A 24,135-nucleotide genomic window follows, 5' to 3' on the forward strand; every position below is an offset into this window, starting at 1 on the left:
GAGTGCAACAGTAGGGAAAGTGTTTGATAGCCGAGGTGTAAAAATGAATATTCCTACCCCAGTGAGTACAACAGTAGAGAAAGTGTTGGATAGCATAGGGGTAAAAATTAATATTCCCACTCCAGCGAGTGCAACAGTAGGGAACGTTTTGGATAATGGAGGGGTAGAAATTACTATTCCCACTCCAGCGAGTGCAACAGTAGGGAAAGTGTTGGATAGCGAAGGGGTAAAAATTAATAATCCCACTCCAGTGAGTGCAACAGTAGGGAAATTGTTGGATAGCCGAGGGGTAAACCTTTATATTCCACTCCAGTGAGTGCAACAGTATGGAAAGTGTTTGATAGCCGAGGTGTAAAAATGAATATTCCTACCCCAGTGAGTGCAACAGTAGAGAAAGTGTTGGATAGCAGAGGGGTAAAACTTACTATTACCCCTCCAGTGAGTGCAACAGTAGGGGAAGTGTTGGATAGCGGAGGGGTAAAAATTACTATTCCCACTCCAGTGAGTGCAACAGTAGGGGACGTGTTGGATAGCAAAAATTAATATTCCCACACAGCAAGTGCAACAGTAGGGAAAGTGTTGGATAGCAAAGGGGTAAAAATTACTATTCCCACTCCAGTGAGTGCAACAGTAGGGAAAGTGTTGGCTAGCGGAGGGTAAAAATTAATATTCCCACTCCAGTGAGTGCAACAGAAGGGAAATTGTTGGATAGCCGAGGGGTAAACATTTATATTCCACTCCAGTGAGTGCAACAGTAGGTTAAGTGACTGATAGCTGAGGTGTAAATATGAATATTCCTAATCCAGTGAGTGCAACAGTAGAGAAAGGGTTGGATAGCAGAGGGTTAAAAATAAATATTCCCACTCCGGTGAGTGCAACAGTAGGGGAAGTGTTGGATAGCCGAGGGGTAAAAATTATGATTCCCACTTCAGTGAGAGCAACAGTAGGGAAAGTGTTGGATAGCAGATGGGTAAAAATTAATAATCCCACTCCAGTGAGTGCAACAGTAGGGAAATTGTTGGATAGCCGAGGGGTAAACCTTTATACTACACTCCAGTGAGTGCAACAGTAGGGAAAGTGTTTGATAGCCGAGGTGTAAAAATGAATATTCCTACCCCAGTGAGTGCAACAGTAGAGAAAGTGTTGGATAGCATAGGGGTAAAACTTACTATTACCATTCCAGTGAGGGCAACAGTAGGGGAAGTATTGGATAGCGGAGGGGTAAAAATTAATATTCCCACTCCAGTGAGTGCAACAGTAGTGGAAGTGTTGGATAGCAAAAATTAATATTCCCACACAGCAAGTGCAACAGTAGGGAAAGTGTTGGATAGCAAAGGGGGGAAAATTAATAATCCCACTCCAGTGTGTACAACAGTAAGGAAATTGTTGGATAGCCGAGGGGTAAACATTTATATTCCACTCCAGTGAGTGCAACAGTAGGTAAAGTGACTGATAGCTGAGGTGTAAATATGAATATTCCTACTCCAATGAGTGCAACAGTAGAGAAAGTGTTGGATAGCGGAGGGTTAAAAAGTACTATTCCCAGTCCAGTGAGTGCAACAGTAGGGGAAGTGTTGGATAGCCGAGGGGTAAAAATTACAATTCCCACTTCAGTGAGAGCAACAGTAGGGGAAGTGTTGGATAGCGTAGGGGTAAAAATTAATATTCCCACTCAGTGAGTGCAACAGTAGGGATAGTGTTAGATAGCAAAGGGGTATAAATTACTGTTTCCACTCCAGCGAGTGCAACAGTAGGGAACGTTTTGGATAATGGAGGGGTAGAAATTAGTATTCCCACTCCAGCGAGTGCAACAGTAGGGAAAGTGTTGGATAGCGAAGGGGTAAAAATTAATAATCCCACTCCAGTGAGTGCAACAGTAGGGAAATTGTTGGATAGCCGAGGGGTAAACCTTTATATTCCACTCCAGTGAGTGCAACAGTATGGAAAGTGTTTGATAGCCGAGGTGTAAAAATGAATATTCCTACCCCAGTGAGTGCAACAGTAGAGAAAGTGTTGGATTGCAGAGGGGTAAAACTTACTATTACCACTCCAGTGAATGCAACAGTAGGGGAAGTGTTGGATAGCGGAGGGGTAAAAATTACTATTCCCACTCCAGTGAGTGCAAGAGTAGGGGAAGTGTTGGATAGCAAAAATTAATATTCCCACACAGCAAGTGCAACAGTAGGGAAAGTGTTGGATAGCAAAGGGGTAAAAATTACTATTCCCACTCCAGTGAGTGCAACAGTAGGGAAAGTGTTGGATAGCGGAGGGTAAAAATTAATAATCCAACTCCAGTGAGTGCAACAGTAGGGAAATTGTTGGATAGCCGAGGGGTAAACATTTATATTCAACTCCAGTGAGTGCAACAGTAGGTTAAGTGACTGATAGCTGAGATGTAAATATGAATATTCCTAATCCAGTGAGTGCAACAGTAGAGAAAGGGTTGGATAGCAGAGGGTTAAAAATTAATATTCCCACTCCAGTGAGTGCAACAGTAGGGAAATTGTTGGATAGCCGAGGGGTAAACATTTATTTCCCACTCTAGTGAGCGCAACAGTAGGGAAAGTGTTGGATTGCGAAGGGGTATAAATTACTGTTTCCACTCCAGTGAGTGCAACAGTAGGTAAAGTGACTAATAGCTGAGTTGTAAATATGAATATTCCTACTCCAGTGAGTGCAACAGTAGAGAAAGTGTTGGATAGCAGAGGGTTAAAAATTACTATTACCACTCCAGTGAGTGCAACAGTAGGGAAAGTGTTGGATAGCCGAGGGGTAAAAATTACGATTCCCACTTCAGTGAGAGCAACAGTAGGGGAAGTGTTGGATAGCGTAGGGGTAAAAATTAATATTCCCACTCAGTGAGTGCAACAGTAGGGATAGTGTTAGATAGCAAAGGGGTAAAAATTACTGTTTCCACTCCAGCGAGTGCAACAGTAGGGAACGTTTTGGATAATGGAGGGGTAGAAATTAGTATTCCCACTCCAGCGAGTGCAACAGTAGGGAAAGTGTTGGATAGCGAAGGGGTAAAAATTAATAATCCCACTCCAGTGAGTGCAACAGTAGGGAAATTGTTGGATAGCCGAGGGGTAAATCTTTATATTCCACTCCAGTGAGTGCAACAGTATGGAAAGTGTTTGATAGCCGAGGTGTAAAAATGAATATTCCTACCCCAGTGAGTGCAACAGTAGAGAAAGTGTTGGATTGCAGAGGGGTAAAACTTACTATTACCACTCCAGTGAATGCAACAGTAGGGGAAGTGTTGGATAGCGGAGGGGTAAAAATTACTATTCCCACTCCAGTGAGTGCAAGAGTAGGGGAAGTGTTGGATAGCAAAAATTAATATTCCCACACAGCAAGTGCAACAGTAGGGAAAGTGTTGGATAGCAAAGGGGTAAAAATTACTATTCCCACTCCAGTGAGTGCAACAGTAGGGAAAGTGTTGGATAGCGGAGGGTAAAAATTAATAATCCAACTCCAGTGAGTGCAACAGTAGGGAAATTGTTGGACAGCCGAGGGGTAAACATTTATATTCCACTCCAGTGAGTGCAACAGTAGGTTAAGTGACTGATAGCTGAGATGTAAATATGAATATTCCTAATCCAGTGAGTGCAACAGTAGAGAAAGGGTTGGATAGCAGAGGGTTAAAAATTAATATTCCCACTCCAGTGAGTGCAACAGTAGGGAAATTGTTGGATAGCCGAGGGGTAAACATTTATTTCCCACTCTAGTGAGCGCAACAGTAGGGAAAGTGTTGGATTGCGGAGGGGTATAAATTACTGTTTCCACTCCAGCGAGTGCAACAGTAGGGAACGTTTTTGATAATGGAGGGGTAGAAATTACTATTCCCACTCCAGCGAGTGCAACAGTAGGGAAAGTGTTGGATAGCGAAAGGGTAAAAATTAATAATCCCACTCCAGTGAGTGCAACAGTAGGGAAATTGTTGGATAGCCGAGGGGTAAACCTTTATATTCCACTCCAGTGAGTGCAACAGTATGGAAAGTGTTTGATAGCCAAGGTGTAAAAATGAATATTCCTACCCCAGTGAGTGCAACAGTAGAGAAAGTGTTGGATAGCAGAGGGGTAAAACTTACTATTACCCCTCCCGTGAGTGCAACAGTAGGGGAAGTGTTGGATAGCGGAGGGGTAAAAATTACTATTCCCACTCCAGTGAGTGCAACAGTAGGGGAAGTGTTGGATAGCAAAAAATAATATTCCCACACAGCAAGTGCAACAGTAGGGAAAGTGTTGGATAGCAAAGGGGTAAAAATTACTATTCCCACTCCAGTGAGTGCAACAGTAGGGAAAGTGTTGGATAGCGGCGGGGTAAAAATTACTTTTCCCACTCCAATGAGTGCAACAGTAGGGGAAGTGTTGGATACCAAAAATTAATATTCCCACTCAGCAAGTGCAACAGTAGTGAAAGTGTTGGATTGCAAAGGGGTAAAAATCACTATTCCCACTCCAACAAGTGCAACAGTAGGGTAAGTGTTGGATAGCGGAGGGGTAAAAATTAATAATTCCACTCAAGTGAGTGCAACAGTAGGGAAATTGTTGGATAGTGGAGGGGTAACCCTTTATATTCCACTCCAGTGAGTGCAACAGTAGGGAAAGTCTTTGATAGCCGAGGTGTAAAAATTAATATTCCTACTCCAGTGAGTGCAACAGTAGAGAAAGTGTTGGATAGAGGAGGGGTAAAACTTACTATTCCCACTCCAGTGAGTGCAACAGTAGGGGAAGTGTTGGATAGCAAAAATTAATATTCGCACTCAGCAAGTGCAACAGTAGGGAAAGTGTTGGATAGCAAAGGGGTAAAAATTACTATTCCCACTCCAGCGAGGGCAACAGTATGGAAAGTGTTGGATAGTGGAGGGGTAAAAATGAATCCCACTCCAGTGAGTGCAAAGGTAGTGAAATTGTTGGATAGCCGAGGGGCAAACATGTATATTCCACTTCAGCGAGTGCAACAATAGGGTAAGTGTTGGATAGCAAAAATTAATATTCCCACTCCAGTGAGTGCAACAGTACGGAAAGTGTTGGATAGCGAAGGGGTAAAAATTAATAATCCTACTCCAGTGAGTGCAACGGTAGGGAAATTGTTGGATAGCCGAGGGGTAAACATTTATATTCCACTCCAGTGAGTGCAACAGTAGGGAAAGTGTTTGATAGCCGAGGTGTAAACATTTATATTCCTACTCCAGTGAGTGCAAGAGTAGAGAAAGTGTTGGATAGCGGAGGGGAACAAATTACTATTCCCACTCGAGGGAGTGCAACAGTAGAGGAAGTGTTGGATAGCCGAGGGGTAAAAACTACCATTCCCACTTCAGTGAGTGGAATAGTAGGGATAGTGTTGGATAGCAAAGGGGTAAAAAATATACTATTCCCACTCCAGTGAGTGCAACAGTAGGGAACGTTTGGGATAATGGAGGGGTAAAAATTACTATTCCAACTCCAGAGAGTGCAACAGTAGGGAAAGTGTTGGATAGCGGAGGGGTAAAAATTATTAATCCCACTCCAGTGAGTGCAACAGTAGGGAAATTGTTGGATAGCCAAGGGGTAAACATTTATTTTCCATTACCGTGAGTGCAACAGTAGGGAAAGTGTTTGATAGCCGAGGTGTAAAAATTAATATTCCCACTCCAGTGAGTGCAACAGGAGAGATTATGTTGGATAGCGGAGGGGTAAAAATTACTATTCCCACTCCAGTGATTGCAACAGTAGGGAAAGTTTGAGATAGAGGAGGGGTAAAAATGTATATTCCCATTCCATTGAGTGCAACGGTAGGGAAAATGTTGGATAGCAGAGGGGTAAAAATGTATATTCCCACTCCAGTGAGTGCAACAGTAGGGAAAGTGTTGATAGTGACAGGATAAAACTTACTATACCCACTCCAGTAAGTGCAACAGTAGGGAAATTGTTGGATAGCCGAAGGGTAAAAATTTATATTCCCACTCCAGTGAGTGCAGCAGAAGGGAAAGTGTGTGATAGCCGAGAGGTAAAAATTAATATTCCCACTCCAGTGAGTGCAACAGTAGTGAAAGTGTTGGACAGCGGAGGGGAATAAATTACTATTCCCACTTCAGTGAGTGCAACAATAGGGGAAGTGTTGGATAGCGGAGGGGTAAAAATTAATATTACCACTCGAGTGAGTGTAACATTAGGGAAAGTGTTGGCTATCGGAGGGGTAGAAATTACTCTTCCCACTCCACTGAGTGCAACAGTAGGGAAAGTGTTGGATAGTGGCAGGATAAAAATTACAATTCCAACTCCAGCGAGTGCAACAGTAGGGAAAGTGTTGGATAGTGGCGGGATAAAACTTACTCTACCCACTCCAATAATTGGGATAGCGGAGAGGTAAAAAGTACTATTCCCACTACAGTGTTGGTTAGTGGCGGGATAAAAATTACAATTCCCACTACAGTGAGTGCAACAGTAGGAACAGTGTTGGATTGCAGAGGAGTAACAATTAACATTCCCATTCCAGTCTGTTCACAATTAAAAACAAAATGTTTACAACAAAAATATTTGAAAACTAAAGAAATTAAAAAATATATAAATATGTTAAAATAAAATACACATATATTTAATATTAAAATGTTTAAAAACATGTTATAATGTTAAATACATATGACAAATACCTACGCATATTATATTCAATAAAAGAAAAAAAATCTAAACAAATATTTTTAATTAGAAATTATTTAGAAACAAAGCCATTAATATTACATAAACCCCGTTTTTTATTTCCTACCCTATTATACCACACAATTCACAACCCACATCTAAATTTAATTTTATTTCACTTCCTTAACTAACAAAAGTAATTACCAATTTAAAAACAAATTAAAAATAATAAAAAAATATTTAACTTCCCACACTTTACACCTATAATCCCAACAACCCACAGCTCAAATTAAACTATAAAAAAGTATTACACAATTAAAAATTATTTTCATTTTTTTTATTTTAATTTTTTTATTGAAAATTTTCATACATTTTAACCCACCTCCCCCCCTCCCACCTCCCCCGAAGGACAGTTTTCCTTTGAGTTCGGGCCTGGGGCAAACCATATAGACAATCCATAAATTTTACATAACAAACTTTGTTTGCACAGTTCACGGTTATTGATAAACAATATGTAATATGGAGGACAAGTATATTAAAGGCAAGAACAAACTAAGTAAAAAAGAGAAAGAGAGAATAAAGGAGGAGATACAGTAGAAAGAGAGAAAAAGAAAGAAAAAAAATATATATATATGGAAGGGAGAGCTGGTGTCAAGTTGAAACAATGTTCATGTAAGGTTATAATACATTCCAAGAACACAATAATATCTGATAATCTTATCCCACCCCTTCCCTCCATTTGTTAATTGGAGCCCATATTTGTTGCCCCATTGCTCTCCTTTTTTTCCCCGCCTGGCATAAATTGAATTCTCCAAGTTATAGCTATGCAATAGCCTGGCTACCCATTGCTGTAACAGAGGTGGTGTTTTATCTTTCCAGGCTGTCGCAATACATAGACGATAGAATGCCATTGCTACGAATATAAAATATTCATGATTACGACAAGTCATCGCTTGTGACTCCTAGCATGACCAGTTCTGGGGTTATCTTAATTTGCAGTTTAAGTGTTTTATCCATGAATACCTCCATAGATTCTATCGGTGGTCGTAAGACTGGGCAAGCAACATACATATGCATTATATCACCCTCATTACTATCACACCTGGGGCATGTTATTCCCTGTGTTCCCCCCCATTGAGCTATTTTAGCAGGTGTATAGTACAGCATATACAGAGTTTTATAATGCTGTGCTTGCAAAGCGGAGGAACATAGAATGTCATGGCCATACTTTAGTGATTTCCCAAACACCCCCGCTCTATCCCCATTCTGTTAATGCACTTCAGTTCTACCTTCTCCAAATCATCATCTCTATTGTTAATCAGCTCTGCATACAGTCTACCAATCGTGCATCCTTGCCCCTCCTAGATGACCTGCAATATTATATTGTGTTCAAAACCCCTCTCTCCCCCTGTCTTGCCTGCAAGGAAGCTTCTTGCTTGTAAATATTTGAAGAAGCTTCTTGAGTTCATTCCAAACTTCCCTTGCAGTACTGAGAATTGGTAAATACCCTCAGGGCCTATAAGATCCCCCATGTTCCTAATCCCAAGCCTTACCCACTCCCCAAAGGTTGAGTCTCCGAATATATCCTGTGGTAATGTAAGATTATTGGCCAGTCTGATGTGGGCATTAAATCTGCCCATGCCAAAGCTCTTCTTAAACGCCTGCCAGATCTTATATGCTGCATCCACTGTCTTAGATTTAGTATCTTTAAAAAAGCGCGGCTCCGTTTCCTTCAATAACACATTCTCAACCTCATCTCCTAAGACCAATCCATAAATCTCGGTGGATCCGGTATGGTGTACTGCTTCCATTTCAAATCCTCTCAGAAGACTTGTCATTTGTTGTAATGCGGCTGCCCAATAATACAACTTGAGGTCCGGCATAGCCCAACCCCCGCGTTACCGTGGTAGTGACATAAATCTAAGAGCCCTTCTGGTTTTACCGTGGGACCAAATAAACCGGTTAAACATTTGTTCTATTAGAGTGAACCAGCTAACATTAAAATATAAAGGAATTGTTCTAAATAAATATAAGAACTTTGGGAGCAGGTTCATTTTAACAAAATTCACTCTGCCTACTATAGACATGTGGATGTTGTGTAACCTGTCCAGATCTCGTTTTGCCTTATTTATTATCGGTCTAATGTTGTTTTCTACTAATTGATCTAGATCTGCCGTGATGGTTACTCCCAGATACACCCCCTCTGTCACCACCCGGGACTCGGTACATTCTGCGTATGCGTTACAAATGATTTGAGTCTTAGTTTTGTTCAATGCATACCCTGCCACCCTTCCAAACTGATCCGCCTCTGATTCTATTTCCCTGATAGACTCTATGGGTGTGGGTGTGAGAACTGCAACGTCATCCGCGTATGCTAGTACTTTGCAGGGACCTACTTTAGTTGACAGTGGCTGTATCAACTCGTTTTGTTCTAGCTTAGCCAGTAGCGGGTCAATATATAGTGCAAACAGCAGGGGTGAACATGGACACCCCTGCCTAGTGCCACGCGAAATTTCAATTGAACTTGAGCGTTCCATATTTACTCTTATACATGCCGTCGGAGCCCTGTACATTGATCTTATTGATTTCAAAAACCTTTCCCCACACCCCGCTTTCCTCAGTACTGCCCACATGAACTCCCAGGTCACTCGATCAAATGCCTTCTCGGCGTCTAGCAGGAGGACTACCATAGGTCCCCCTGCCCCCTCGTGTTATCCCCTGAGCAATTATTTTCAATTAAAAAAACTAATAGTATTTAACAACTAATTATAATGTAATGTAATGTAATATAGTCTTATAAAGCACACTGTCACCCCACGGGTATCCTGGCGCTTAGGTTACATTAGCTCTCTATTTGCACATATTACCATGAAGATAACTGATCTGCATTACACCCTTGGGACGAGCCAAGTTTTAAGCTTCGTCCTGTAGTGTAAGAAATCCTCTATTTGCCTACGTAGGTAAGTAAAATTATTTTACTCCCCACACAGTACCCCTACGACAATAAAACCCCCACAAAAAATATAAACAAATACCCTAATAGAATATAAATTAATTAATGTTAATGATCAACTAATGTTTAATTAACTAAACAAATTACTTCCCACCCTTTATCCCTATGAACCCCACAGCTGACACCTGAAATTAATTATACAAATTCCATATTTAAATTCAAATTAATTAATGATTAACAAGGAATTATTAATTAAACATAAATTACTTCCCATCCTTTACCCCATAAACCCACACCTAAAATAAATCACACAATTAACATAACTAATGATCAATTAATTAGTTAATATAAATTAACAACTAATTATTAATCAAACATAAATTACTTCCCATCCTTTACCCTTAGAAAGCCCACAAACCGCACCTAAAATGAATTACACAATTTCCATAATTAATTTTCAATCTATTCATTAATATTAGTGAAGAACTAATTATAATTTAATTTAAAATAAATGACTTCCTACACTTTACCCCACAAACCTCACAACCAACACCTAAAAAAATCACACAATTACCATCATTATTTAATAAATTAGTTAACATAAATTAACAACTAATTATTAATTAATTAAACATAAATTATGTTCCACCCATTACCTCTACAAACCCCACAACCAGCACCTAAAATTAATTACACAACTTTGGTAATTAATTTTCAATCAATTAATTAATATACATTAACAACTAATTATTAAGTAATCAAAAATAAATTACTTCCCACCCTTTACCCCTATAAACCCCAAAACCCACGCCTTAACAAAATTACACAAGTAGCATAATTAATTATCAATTAATTAATAATAATTAACAACCAATTAATAATTAATTTCAAATACATTACTTCCCACAATTAACTCTATAAAATCGAAATTATAATTAAATTACTTCCCACCCTATTCCCTTATAAAGCCACAACCCGCTACAGAACTAAAAAATGCAAAATGTAATTAAAATAAAACTCATAATTACTAAAAATGTAACACATATTTTAAAAAACATAAATACTTAGACAAAAAAAACATACATCACATACATTTAAAATATAAACTATAATACATAACACTAAATATTTTTGCATACAATATTAATGCCTTCTATATTTTTTAAACAATATTTCTTACCTTAAAATCGATATTCTTGATGACGATATTCTTGATGTTGATATTTCTGAATCACGATATTTCCAACGCGATATTTGTGTAAGTCGACAATTCCAACTCAATATTCTGTCTCAACAGCTATTGGTTCACCACATTGTGCGATATTGCAATTTTTATTTCTTTTTGTTTGTTTTATTGCCTTTATATGAGAAACGTATTAAAATGTGTTTTTTGTTTAAATCCTTTATATGAAATTTCTCAAATGATAAAAGGACTGTAGTTAGAATAGTAAAATGTAACACCCCCAAATATATACTCTTTCTCAAATTTATTTTGGGCTGGATTTCGAATTGAAAATCTTAACCCAAAACGTTTTTGCTTTCTGCAATGTTTGTGGTACTAGAATTAGAACAGTAAATCTGACATACATATTTGCACTTTCACTAATGGTACAGAAATGTACTTGGTGTGGCCAAAGGTAGGTGGGAATGATGAATGCCAGGACTCCTTGGGGAAAAGCAATAATGTCAAATTATTCTGAAGCCAACCAGAACGAAGAAGCATGGTATGACCACAGCTGATAGCAGTCCCTCTTAGGATTTTTTTAATCTATTAAGATGCAAGGTCTTTTAACTGCCAGTCATAGTTCAGAGCTCAATACTATGACTAACAGCAATGGATAGAGTAGCTATCCACCTAAATGAAAGCAGCCAAAGACAATTACTGTTGTTTGCAATCCGTATTGAGTCAGCAGCAGAGATCACTAAATGTTGCATGGAGCGCGAGAGACCTGAGTTATGGACATGAGGCCATGCTTAAGTACTCATGCTTGGGTTCCCCCGTCTCTGGCAAAATCTACCATTGTCTGGAATAAATTATTAGGCAAATGGTCAGTCTTTGGGCTAGTCCATAAACCAAGTGAATCAAAAAACACAAAAACACTACAAGTCAATTCATATTTCTCCTTCAGTAATACTCTTGTTTAGACATATTTAATTTCTCTCCAAAATGTTAGTGTAGTTGAATGATGTAAACTTCCAATTTTTAATGCACATATGTTTATTTTCCTCCTTTTTTATGGGCACCACTTTCATATATGCTTTGTAAGCAAACATTTACCCATTCATCTAAAACAAAATCTATATTTTTTGGGAGTGGAAACCTCTTCTATCAATTTAGCTCTTTTAGAACACTGTAAATGTATTTTCCTGATACATCTTTTATTTATCTCAAAACATTTACCATGACTATCTGAAGGGTAAGAGCAATGCATATTCTTATTCTTATGCAGCCAACCCTGTTATAATCTGTGCTGAAATTCATAAATGTTGAAAAGTATTGCACCTTCTGCACACTTGTAGTAACAACAATCTATAATGAGGAGTGCATGATCGCACAACAGGCTGACACCCACTGTTTTAGGATTGTTGGTCTTAGTTTAGGTTCATGAGCACAACAGTTACACTAAATAACAGATAACATCCAAATTAATGCATTAGACAGAACACTGAGCACCATACAGAGTAGCTCAGATATTCCACATAGAATAGTATCAACAAGCTCACACTGTTGTAGATGATTCTAGGACTCTAGTAAATATTCCCGATTTTATGCCCTTATGTGGTTATATCAAATAATATCCATATACAGGCATAAGAGCCATACCCATATTAAGACATAGCCAATGCAGTCCAAATACAGCAAGGCTACTCCAAAAGACTCCTAGAAAGCACAATGTATTCTTAAACAAAGCAACCCTCCAGCAGCCCGGGAATTCCCCCTGCTTCTGTATTGATTTGTCCTAGAACTCTTGGAGTCCTGAAAGAACTGCGAGTTCTTAGTGACGTCTTATGTTTAACCTTACGTCAAACTCGGCACCTTCCAGGTATAAATATACCAGCATCTGGCTTAAGCAACACACAGTGGTTTGGAGCAGATCGGCTATCTACTTGCCCAATGCCCTGCTGATGGAGTGCCGAAGGAAGCCGACCCTCCCATTGACGCTCTGAGAGAGACGCTGTCTTTTCTCCTGCCGAGAAATCCAGCTCCAGTGTTTTCCGGTCACCCTTGCGGGTTGCTGGGAAATCGAGTCCTGAGAGAGAGATACAAGACCTCCTTCATTCTATAACCAAGGTACGGAGCTGATTAGACCCACAGAGAATTCTTGATTCAGATTCTTGGCAAAAACTGTAACTCATCTACTCCTTCCCTGTACTAGGCTTAGGTTAGGTACACTGGGGTAGGCTTATCTTAGAAACACCAGTTGAGTACGTTTAGTCATTATTTTATCATTGTCTGTATTTTATACATTTTAAGTATCTTATGGCTTAGAAACCATATAAATGCTTTTACAGTATTATTTCATAATACTCATTTTACTGTACGCACTTTACTTTATGACAAGTATTGCAACTGTAGCAATTCACTTCTCTTGCATGAGAAAGTAGACTGCTCAATAAATAATCCTTTTATTGAAAATGCCCGTCTCTCCATTTCTCTGCACTTCTGGTGAAACGAAGCATGCACGATTGACTGAGTGAAATAGCCATCTATTGTTTCCACGACTCTGGAGATATACTCCTTATTCTAGGGGAGCAAAGTTGTCATGTTTATGCGGTTGTCAGAAACTAATCCCTTCTTGTCTATTCAAGAAAGTTAACTCCTTGTTTACTCAAAAAAGTTTCTAGTGACCTCTGAGCTAGCTGGCATTCATAATTAAGTCTAACATATTCAATAGAGACCTAGTCAACCTCAGTCCTACGTCTACACTATTGTTTATCTTATTCCAATGCGCAGAGCCTATTGGGAATATAGGGAACTACACTACAACACCATTACCAACCATAAGTGTAAATAATCATAGCCAGCAGTAAAACTCAGAAAACAGACTCCAGTCTGTGACCTAATCCTTCAGACTTCAGTGTGGTTTCCTCGGCAAAACAGTGCTCTGAGATCATACAAATATCCTTTAACATAACATAAAATGTTTCATTCTCCCCACATAAGGACACAGAGTGGCAATCTATGTTGTGGTAAACAGGAGTGGATAAAGGGTACATTTGCTTTGTTTGGCTAGATTTGTGTTCTTACATTTAAAAAAGAGCTTTGGAAGTGGTGGGCTATGCTTTTTCAATGGTTACTTCATCTACATAAATGGTTCTTAACCTGAAGTCTGTCACACCTACTCAGTGTTGCCTGTTTAGAAAATTAAACAATGTTAGCAGATTAATAAAGTATACATGCATAACATTAAGAGAAAATTGTTAAAAGCACCATAAATACCTTGATATTCAAGGCTAAATATCAGTTTGGTGTCCTAAGATTGAATAGAGGATGCAGTGCAAGCAAAGCAAACAACATCTATTAAGGACAACTGGTGGTCTCAACTACTGGTATATGCTGACATAAGAGAGCATGCACTACAAGAAACGAAAGATAAAATGATATGCTAGAGACCAGCAAATGGCTTGTCTTAAAAATAAAAACACATTTTGAAAAGGTTGGACTGTCCCATTAAACTTATAATTTCAATTTGTATATTTTAGTTTGTGAAGAAATAAAATATTTTATAATTTATATATTTGTTGGATTTATACTTGTTTCATTGTGTATTGTTCTGAGGTTCAAATCTTAGAAATTGCTTATGCCAGGAACCCCTGCTTCCAAAAGTGAATAGATGGGGAGCCACAGAAGTGAAAAGGTTACGAATCGCTGATCTTAATCATATTCATCAGTCTTATAAGTCCTCTAGTTTTAACTCCAGACCAGTCTGAATAGTGCCTCTTCTTTGCTTTAGAGGTAGAACGAAAGGAACACATTTATTTTATAGTTTAGCTTAAAAAACCTGATTACTACTGAAAAACTGATAGGTTTAACACAACTGAAGAGATAATCGTTGCAAATAGTGAGAGCAAAGTTAATCAACTGCTCAAGAGATCTAATATGCACAAATCTTAGAAAATTACAAATCAAAATAGATTTTATTTGGAAGAGTTATACTTAAATTAAAATTGAAGAAAATGTATAGCCAATAACACACTGCTAGTGGAATGATTAATATGCTGTTAATTTTTCTGACAACCTGCATCAATATTAATCTAAAAAAGGAAAACAGTTTGGCAACCAAAGCTTTAAAGAATCAAAGACAATGTCAATCACACCCACAATGCAACATCAACATTTTACTTTGTCTCCACCATACTTCTGCTGTAGGTGGTTATTTTTTTAATAGTTGTGACTGCACTACAGAATGCATAAACAGTTTTTAAGCCCTTCACAAAGCTGACATAAGAACACAAAAGACCAAACCACTGATTGTTTGAGTGAGCTCCAGGCTCTTTCTCCATAACCTCCTAACCCTTCAGTCCATCCGCACAAGTTTGCGTTGCAGAAAACACCCTATTACCGGCACCAGTTTGACACGGACTTCCACATCGGGCACTCTTTCACCTTGTCCACCTTATTTCCGCCTACGCATCCCCCAAAGGAGATGGAGCAGCTACACCGTCTAGACCCAAAATGTGTGCTCTCTGGTGGATGAACAACTTTTAGTCTGTCACGTGTTTGCTGAAAAGTAAAGGCCGGTACACGAGCAGGCCATCTCTCTGTGTGTTGTGTGGTGTATGAAGGCTTGTTACCCCTTCCCAAATACGTAGACTCCTGTTGGGCTGAGGGCCCATTCCACTCGGGCCATGGTGGCTACTACTGCCCTGGGTCAGGGAGTCCCCTTGCAGAACATTTGTCAGGCAGCTACGTGGGCCTCAATGCACACGTCTGGAAAACAATACTGCCTGGACAGCCAAGTCCGGAGGGATGTCTCATTTGGCCGTTCTGTCCTCCTGGATTTTCTTGTGTGATTATTGGTTTCGAGACCCACCACAGGCATTGGTCTTGCTGGGGTATGTATTCCAAGGTAGGAATCTGATACAGACTACTGTTTCTTATAGATTGTTCGTTAGAAAAGGTAAGTAACTTGTTCATACTGTTAAGTATATCTGCTGTAGGAGCAAAGATGATGTGTCCTTGCTGTGATGAGAGGGTTTCCCATGTACGCACACCATGCCACTAGTGCTAATGATCGGCCCATATGTGTGATGGCATCATACACAAATTCTCACAAAAATAAATTTATGCTGTCTGATGATGTCCATGTTTGACTATTGGAAATGTCACACGACAAAGAGGCTATGTCTGATCAGTGCAAATGATGGCACATGTGATGTGGGTGTGTGCATTGCTGTCAGCTGTCTGGAGGTGCAGACAGCCTCCTAATGCAATTCACGTGACGTATGTGACTGACGTGATACATTGTCCTGCTCACTCAGACCTTCCCATCAGATCATTTGAATGCATGTCATATCCATTCCACAAACCACAGGTCTTGTTCTTTTCATGGAGGAGTGGCTGCCAGCTGTCACATTTTTCCTGTGTGTGTAGCCCACGCCACACTCACAATTTTATTGATGTGTTGAGCAGTGTTGCTTGTGCCAAGTACATTGTAATTTTCTTTGTCTGACAGTTGTACACAATTTTTATCCTGAATATGTTTTGCCGGGCACCCCCTCTGCCGAGGCCGTTGCCAGACTTGGATGCCATGAGGGAACGTGATTGCATACAGTGTTACCGCTTCCCAGGACAGTTGATTCAGGACCTGACGGACAGACTGTAAGCACACCTGCAACCACGACACAGGAATCCAACTGCGCGGACACCCAAGGTAAAGGTGATGGCGGCACTACATTTCTTTGCCACAGGTACGTTCCAATTTACCATAGCTGATGTGGGAGGGATGTCAAGGACAATGTTCAGCCGGGTATTAAGTGATGTATTGGATGCAATGTTGCTGCACATTGATGAATTCATCACATTCCCTACTCTTGAACAGTTGACAGATGTCAAGGGGGAATTCTATGCCCTGGGACGCATGCCACATGTAATTGGTGCAATTGATGGTACACATGTTACTCTGGTGCCACCACAGGCTCAGGAGCAAGCGTACCGCAACAGGAAACACTACCACTCGATAAATGCCTTGGTGGTGTGTCTTGCCAACATGCTTATCTCACATGTTTGTGCTCGTTTTCCAGGATCGTGCCATGATGCATTTATCATGAGGCGCAGCAGGATACCACAGATGATGCTGCAGCTGCACAACCATTGGGCATGTCTAGTTGGTGGGTATACTCTGTTAGCCATGTATGTCAGTATGTCATTACTTCATGAACTGCATCATATTACACACTCATTTCCATGATGTCAATTTGCAGGAGACGCAGGATATCCAAACATGCTGTGGCTTATGACTCCCCTACGCAATCCCAGGACAGCTGCAGACCAGCGGTACAACAATGCTTATGGGAAGACCAGGCGGGTGATCGAGCGAACATTTAGACTCCTGAAGAGCAGGTTCAGGTGCCTGAACAAGACAGGCGGAGCACTCCGATACACCCCACTCAAGGTGTGTAACATCTTCATTGTGTGCTGCATGCTACACAACATGGCAGTGGAGAAGACTGTGCCACTCATCCTAGATCCTGATGAGCTGGAACATCCGCCCGCTGAGGATGAAGGCCTTGCCCAGGATGCGAGTGACGAGGAGGTTGAAGATGATATTCGGAGTCACCTCATCCGCAACTTCTTTTCATGATGGTGAGTCCTAGGTGAATTTTGTCCAAACCTCAACTATAGAGTTGCATGGGTACCATGCTGTGTATGCAGCTGACTGTATGCAATGTCACTTTGATGTTTGATGTGCAGTGTCACACAGGTGCAGATGTAATGCAACACACATACGTGCTATGTGTGTACTTGGAATGTACAAGTGTACTACAACATCAGGCTACTTAATACGAGTATGTCAGAATGACATTCAACAGACTTGACCCCTTGTTTGCCTCTCATCCCCAGCTCGCCCTGCCTGTTGTCCGCTGGTGCCATCTTGGTCAGCCTGCTATTGCTCATTATGATTGCAACATCAGCCGAATCAACGGAGCATGCATGGACATGTGGAAAAGTCGATTAGGGTAAGGACTCATATGAGGCTGTTTAGCGTTGGTATGTTTTCAATTGTGTGGTACATGTTCTTGCGCATGTTGTTTGACCATGCATACATGTTACAACATCATGTTTCCAATTACATGTAGGGCCACTCCCATGACAGGATACTCACCCCACCTGACAGTCATTTGTAGTTGTTTTAGACTCTGATGGAAGCATGAATGTGGGTTGACATTGACACTGAGACATTGCATATACCATGGTTTGACATTGTGTGGGAGGTCACATTCACAGACTCTGTGGGGGATTGCAGCCTCACTGTGTGCATTACAATGTATCTAGATCATCACCTCTAACTTGTGGGCCAGTCCAGTTTGGTTCATAGCAACCATGTTGTGTAGGTGTGGCCCAGTGTATGTTCCACATGTTAAGACAACTGTCCTGTGATTCTGTTCGCATGGATGCATTACCCCTTGTTGCAGTATGTCATGTCGCTGTTGTGTCGTTACCTCACTGCAGGTTGTGAATACCGCTACACCAGCCTTCACTGTGAGTATGAGTTATGTTTACATTGACCTGATGCCATGTTATGTTATGTTATGTTATTCTGAACTTATTAAGCGCACGGGCACCCAGAGGTTTCAGGGCGCATGTATGTTGGGCTGATGACATCACAATGGTGTGCTGATGCACATGTTAAATATTCTGTGGCACCAGTGGGGTGCGGTCGTTCACATGATTCTCTTGTCCCGTGCAGCATTTCTGTGCGACGGTCGGGTTCTTTATGTGGCTTGGCTCCTCATTGATTGGTGTTGACTATCGTTCCACCAGCTTGTCATGGTGAGGCACAGTTGCTAGAGCAAAAAACTGGCTACAGAGTGCCTGTATTGCAATTAGGTAATTATCTTCCTCATCATATGTGATGCTGACAGCAGTTGTGGGTGATGTACAGTTTGCCCTCATGGCCCTTACGGGTACACATCAACATATACAGATATTACACTTTGCGTAAGTACCACTTCCATATGTTTACATGTGTTTGCAGGGGACACATCATCATACACTGGGAATTCGTTTTTGTCAACATAGATCTCATTGCATCGTAGCAGACTTGTGACCTTTACACAAGACTCAAATAGGTGACAGACTGTCCTAGGTTTCATGTATCCGTGTTACGGCATCTGCTCTTATGTGATAGCATGATGACTGTTCTCTAATTGGCTACAGTCGTTACACTTCACAGGTGTGACTGGTACAGTGAATATCATGTGGTATTTGTAGTGTCTGTGACATGAGATAGTACTCCTAATGCTTGTTTGCCTCTGTTTCAGGTCTCCCTCCCTGCAGTACCCATCCTCTCCTTCCCTCGCCTGATCACCCTTTTGTGTCTGTCATTTGTACTCAGACCAAGGGGCTATTTGGAGGTAGAACCCTTTGAGCATCACACCACTCTGATGGAGTAAGGTACGGGCAGTCCCTGGCAGTCTAGTGGCAAATGTTTCAGCTGCATTACAGGTGACATCATTCAATGACTTATTTTGTCTACTGGTCAATGGCACTGACCATGTATGCTGGATTATGCTCCATGGCCTCACAAGGTATATCATCATGTTGTGCATGACGTGTCATTCAAAATGAATATTGTGCATCCTTGATGTCAACGCACATGTCCTTCTAATGTGCAAGTATTAGATATGAACTATTGTAGGATCATTGATGATAGGTGTTTACGTGTACTGTGACAACATGGATGGTGTAGGTTGAGGCTTAAGTACAGTATTGTGTGTGAGGTAGATGGGTGTGTAGCTGCTGTTTTGCTTTGGACACATTACATGTAGACTACACTTGCTGATGCTGTGTGTCCTGTGCCCCACTTGTCCCTAAGGGGCATGATCCTGTGACTGTCATCTTTGCTGATTACTGTGTCATTTAATTTCCAGTGACCCTGAGTGACGCAGACACTCCTGCATTCACATACACATGTAAGTTTGTGGCTTGACAATGCCCGTATGGTATGTGCTTGTTTTGCAAGTTGTCGCACCCCTTCAGCCGTAATGTATTCACTCATTACTGCTGCTGCATACACAGCCACTATGTTGCGCACACTACCCAGATCCAGGACCACACACGCCTACAGATTACTCCTCCTTCAAGCCATTAGTAGAGCATGCTCCAGCCATCCTTCACACAAAGAACACCAGACAATCATCCACCTAGTATCTCAATACCTCAAACTTGCCCATGACGGCTTATCTGCCTGTGTGTGCAACACATACTGGCAAGACTATGCAGAGACACATGACAGTGTGTCTACGTACAACCAGGTCATGTGCCTCGTAGAGCACACACACACCTTCCTTACGCCAAAATTTGGAAAGTGTTACCTTGTCAGCACCACAGCAGCGCACCTTGCCTTCCTTACAGTAACGTGGCAGTACACTACCTTAGCACACCTATTCAATATTTCCGTCACAGCCAGTGGAGTAGCCACCAGGTACACACACCATAACCACGTCTCTTGGGTGTGGTGTGATGTGGCCGTTCTGGTGAAGATAATTGTCACACGAGGCTAGGTGTTCTGTAGGCTTTGCACACATCACATCAGTTGTGTACTTGTAACTCCATAGGGGGAGGTCACGTGATCAGGTGAGCTTGTGTAGACTGATACAGCCCATAGCCCACAATCTGTACTGCCACCCTTTGCCTGTGCACCATTTATCATATCCACAGTACAGCAGCATGCTGATGATAGTTCACATACCTGAGGACACAGTTGTAGGTACTCCCAACGTGGCCACCTAGCTTTATAGCCCTGATCTATACACCTCCAAGTGACTGTCCTGTGCCTGTCAGTAATTGCAGTTTTGTGAGGCAAACCACCCTCCAGCATTTACTAACCATCACAGGTGTGTGGTTCCATCCATGTATCTAGTTGTTAGAATATTGTTACCTATGTGTGTCCTCATCCAGACTCATATCCAAGTGTGTGGATGGCTACAGTTTGTTGCGTACTCTTGTATTTCATACATTTGCACACACATATTCTTTATACTGTGGGTACAGGATGACTACACAAATGCGTGTGATGAAATTTATATTTATTAGGTGATCTTGTGCAGGAAACGTGAGTAGGTGCTGTACAGGAAGGGGGGGAATCCAAAGTTCACTGCTGGAGATGAGATGCCTTACAGTTTAAGCCAATAGAGTCCAGCACACAGTGCTTGGCATCATTGGGCAGATTGTGACCAGCAAGTCCATGTGGGAGAGTGTGATGGGTGAAGCTGTGGCACCCACGGGCAATATGCCAGGTCAGGTGTCCTGGGAGTTGTGCATGACCCACTGCCTCTCAACGTCTTAGCCGTGGACGACCCTTCTTCCTTGGGAGACCCTCACGTGCAAGCCTGGACGATGCATGGGACACTACGTCAGACAGTTCCTCCTCCTCCTCCTCCCTCCCTGTGGCTGGTGTTACACTTTGCCTTGATGTTTGTGGCCTGGTGACACAGGGAGGGTGCTGCATGTTGCCAGCAATCTGACGTAGTGATTGGCTCATGTCCCGATGCACCGTCAAGAGCTCAGCCAGTGTTGCCTCCACCCGTCCATAATGTTGTTGTTGCCTGGCATGTTGCTCAGCCTGCTGTTGCTTGAGCTTGGTGAGGGCCTCCACTACCTGGCTAACCTCCCTGGTGTCCCGCTGGTATGCCTCCAGGATGGTAGTCAGTTCAGTCATACAGGCCCCTGCAGCTGACTGGCCAGAATCTCACCCCCGCCTTGCGCCACTCCCACCACCCTGACCCACACGAGCACGGCCTGCGCTTGAGGGCACATCCGATCGACGGGACCCCCCGAGTGATGGCGGGATGGATGTTGTCTGCCACCTCAAGGGTGCCCATCAAAGAATGTCCCTCATTTTCAGACTGGCTCTCTGGTGGATTATGGGCAGGGCTCGGACCTGTCTGCTGGGATGTGGTGGGAATGGGTCTGGTGGTTGGCACAGATGTAGCTGGTACAGTTGCTGCAGGGGTTTGGGATCCAGAGGGGCCAGGTTGGTTGGGGTCATCCACAGTGCGTTGAGTGGCGTCGCTGTCGGTGGGGTCAGGGCCCTGCTGAGCCTGAGACTGGGATCCTTTTCCCCCCTGGTTGGGGGTGGTTTCCACACGTTGCCCTGTGTGTGTGAGAGACAGACACAGTTAATGCCAGAAAACATTTATTTTTTATCCATTATCAGCATCACAGTTCCACAAGCTTGACATTGTTGTCATTGTTCAGTTGTGTATGTAGTGGTAGCAAATTGACATGTACTCATGGATTTTTTCCTTCTTCCATTCTCTTGACAATGAGTGACACAGCCATTGTTGTGTCTTGTATTGCCAGCACAACACATATACAGCAATGCTCTGTTTCATGCAACATTCAGGATACAGTGTCAATCCTTATGCCTGCGTCAAGCATGCACAGAGTTTAGATGCAGCAGGTTCATGTAAGAGACAGAGTTGAATTTTTACTGATACATTCTATTACTTTGGATAGTTGTTGCTGTTCCGTGATGGGCAAGCCATGCCAAGTGCCCTGGACCTGTACACCCACTTCTAGATCATGGCTTTAGGACGTGGCACTTGTCCTAGACGCATCACCTTGGCAATACCCATGTCCATGTTGGTACTGAAGTGCATGCACAACGTTCATATGATGGGGCAAGTGCATTGTGTGAGAGGCACAATGGACTTGAGCATCTGCACTATGCATGTTATAGTTGTATGTGTATTCATATGTGAAAGTGTTTAGCTGTGGTGCATGACCATTGTGACAGTGTAGCACTCCATTTCTGTACGGGGTGTGTGTGACAGGCCATGCTAGTAGTTAGTATGTGATTTACAAGCTTCCATCCTTTGTGGTTTGGCTGTGCCCTCATAAGACATGCTACCTTGATCGTGGTTGAGGGTTCCTGCACAGGATGTCTGACCTTGTCCTGGTGTTTTTGTTTGCAATGTTCACAGGAGTGCCTTGTTCTGCCTACACCGGGGCCCATTGTCTACTACAGAGCTTTACAAACTGTGTGTCCTGAGACAGTACTGTGTCACCTGCAAATGCTGGGTGTGTCGCAGGCAGTTGGCACATTACTGCTGGTAATTGAGTAACATCCCTAGACACTCTGGTCTATGGTCTTTAATGGACCTATGAAGTGCTCGGGTGTGACTGTGTGTGCCCAGGTCGCTGGGGTGAGTTGACCGTAGGAGGATAACTGAAGGTGGAATACAGAGGGAGGAGGGTGACAGGGTGTGTAAGCCAGACCTAGGTAGGGAGACAGACAGAGGGAGAGTGAGGGGGACGGAGATAGAGGGGGACGGAGACAGAGGTTGCCAGACACAGGGAGACTGTTGGAGGGAGGGAGACAGACAGATGGAGGAGGGCAACAGAGGGATGGAGACAGGTGGTTTGGCCTCACTCGCTTGCTACACTGCCTTACTGTGTCACCAAATGATGCATCTCCAAAACGTGTCTCAACAACATGAAAAGATTAGATTTCTGTGGTCTACTATCTTGTCTGTACTTTCACACTCCCTGTGCATTCAGCATGGTGCTTGTGTGTGTACCTGGGACATATGGGATGAGAGCAGCCTCCTACCATACACCTTCCACCCTTTCAGCCTCCCCTTGCAACTACCCCCATACAGTTTGGCACTGCTGTGACTCATGGCCACCCACCCCCATACTGCTGGGCACTGTTGTAAGTCCAAACATGTTACATGTGCTTGTTGTGTACTCACCAGGCTCAATGACTCCTTCTATTCCATGTACTCCCACCGGTGTCAGCAGGGTCATGACTTTCTCCTCCCAGGGATGGTATACTAGAGGTCTGCAGGGACCACCACCGCCAGTGTGGTGTGCAGCGGCGTAGTCCTGGTCCATCTTCTTCTTGACCATCCTCCACAGATCATACCACCTGGACTGGCATTCCTGCCTGGTGCGCCTGATGGGTGCAACAGCATTCACCTTGTCAACGATCCTCTCCCACATGCGAGTTTTGTCAGCCATGCTGGTCTGTCTGACCAATGCGCCAAACAGCTGTGGCTTGACTCGGATGACTTCATCTGTAAGGATCTCATTTTCCGGGTTAGTGAACTTTGGATTCTTTGGTGTGGTCATGGTGTGGGGTGTATGTGATTGAGAGGGTGATGGTGTGTATGTAAGAGGGTGTGTGGGTCTGATTGTGAAGGGGGTAGTGTGGGTGTAGATGTGATGGGTTGTATGTGTGCAGATTAATGGGTGCAGTTGGTGATGTGCTGGCAGGCTCTTCTTTTTGCATGTAGGTATGTTGCAAAGGATGTTGGGTTCTATGTGTGTACCCTTTTATTGGTCCATTTGTGGGTATGGCTTAGTTTGAATTGGTGGTGTGTGTGTTATA

This window comes from Lissotriton vulgaris, chromosome 9 (assembly GCF_964263255.1).
Source record: "Lissotriton vulgaris chromosome 9, aLisVul1.2, whole genome shotgun sequence".
Lineage (NCBI taxonomy): Eukaryota > Metazoa > Chordata > Amphibia > Caudata > Salamandridae > Lissotriton > Lissotriton vulgaris.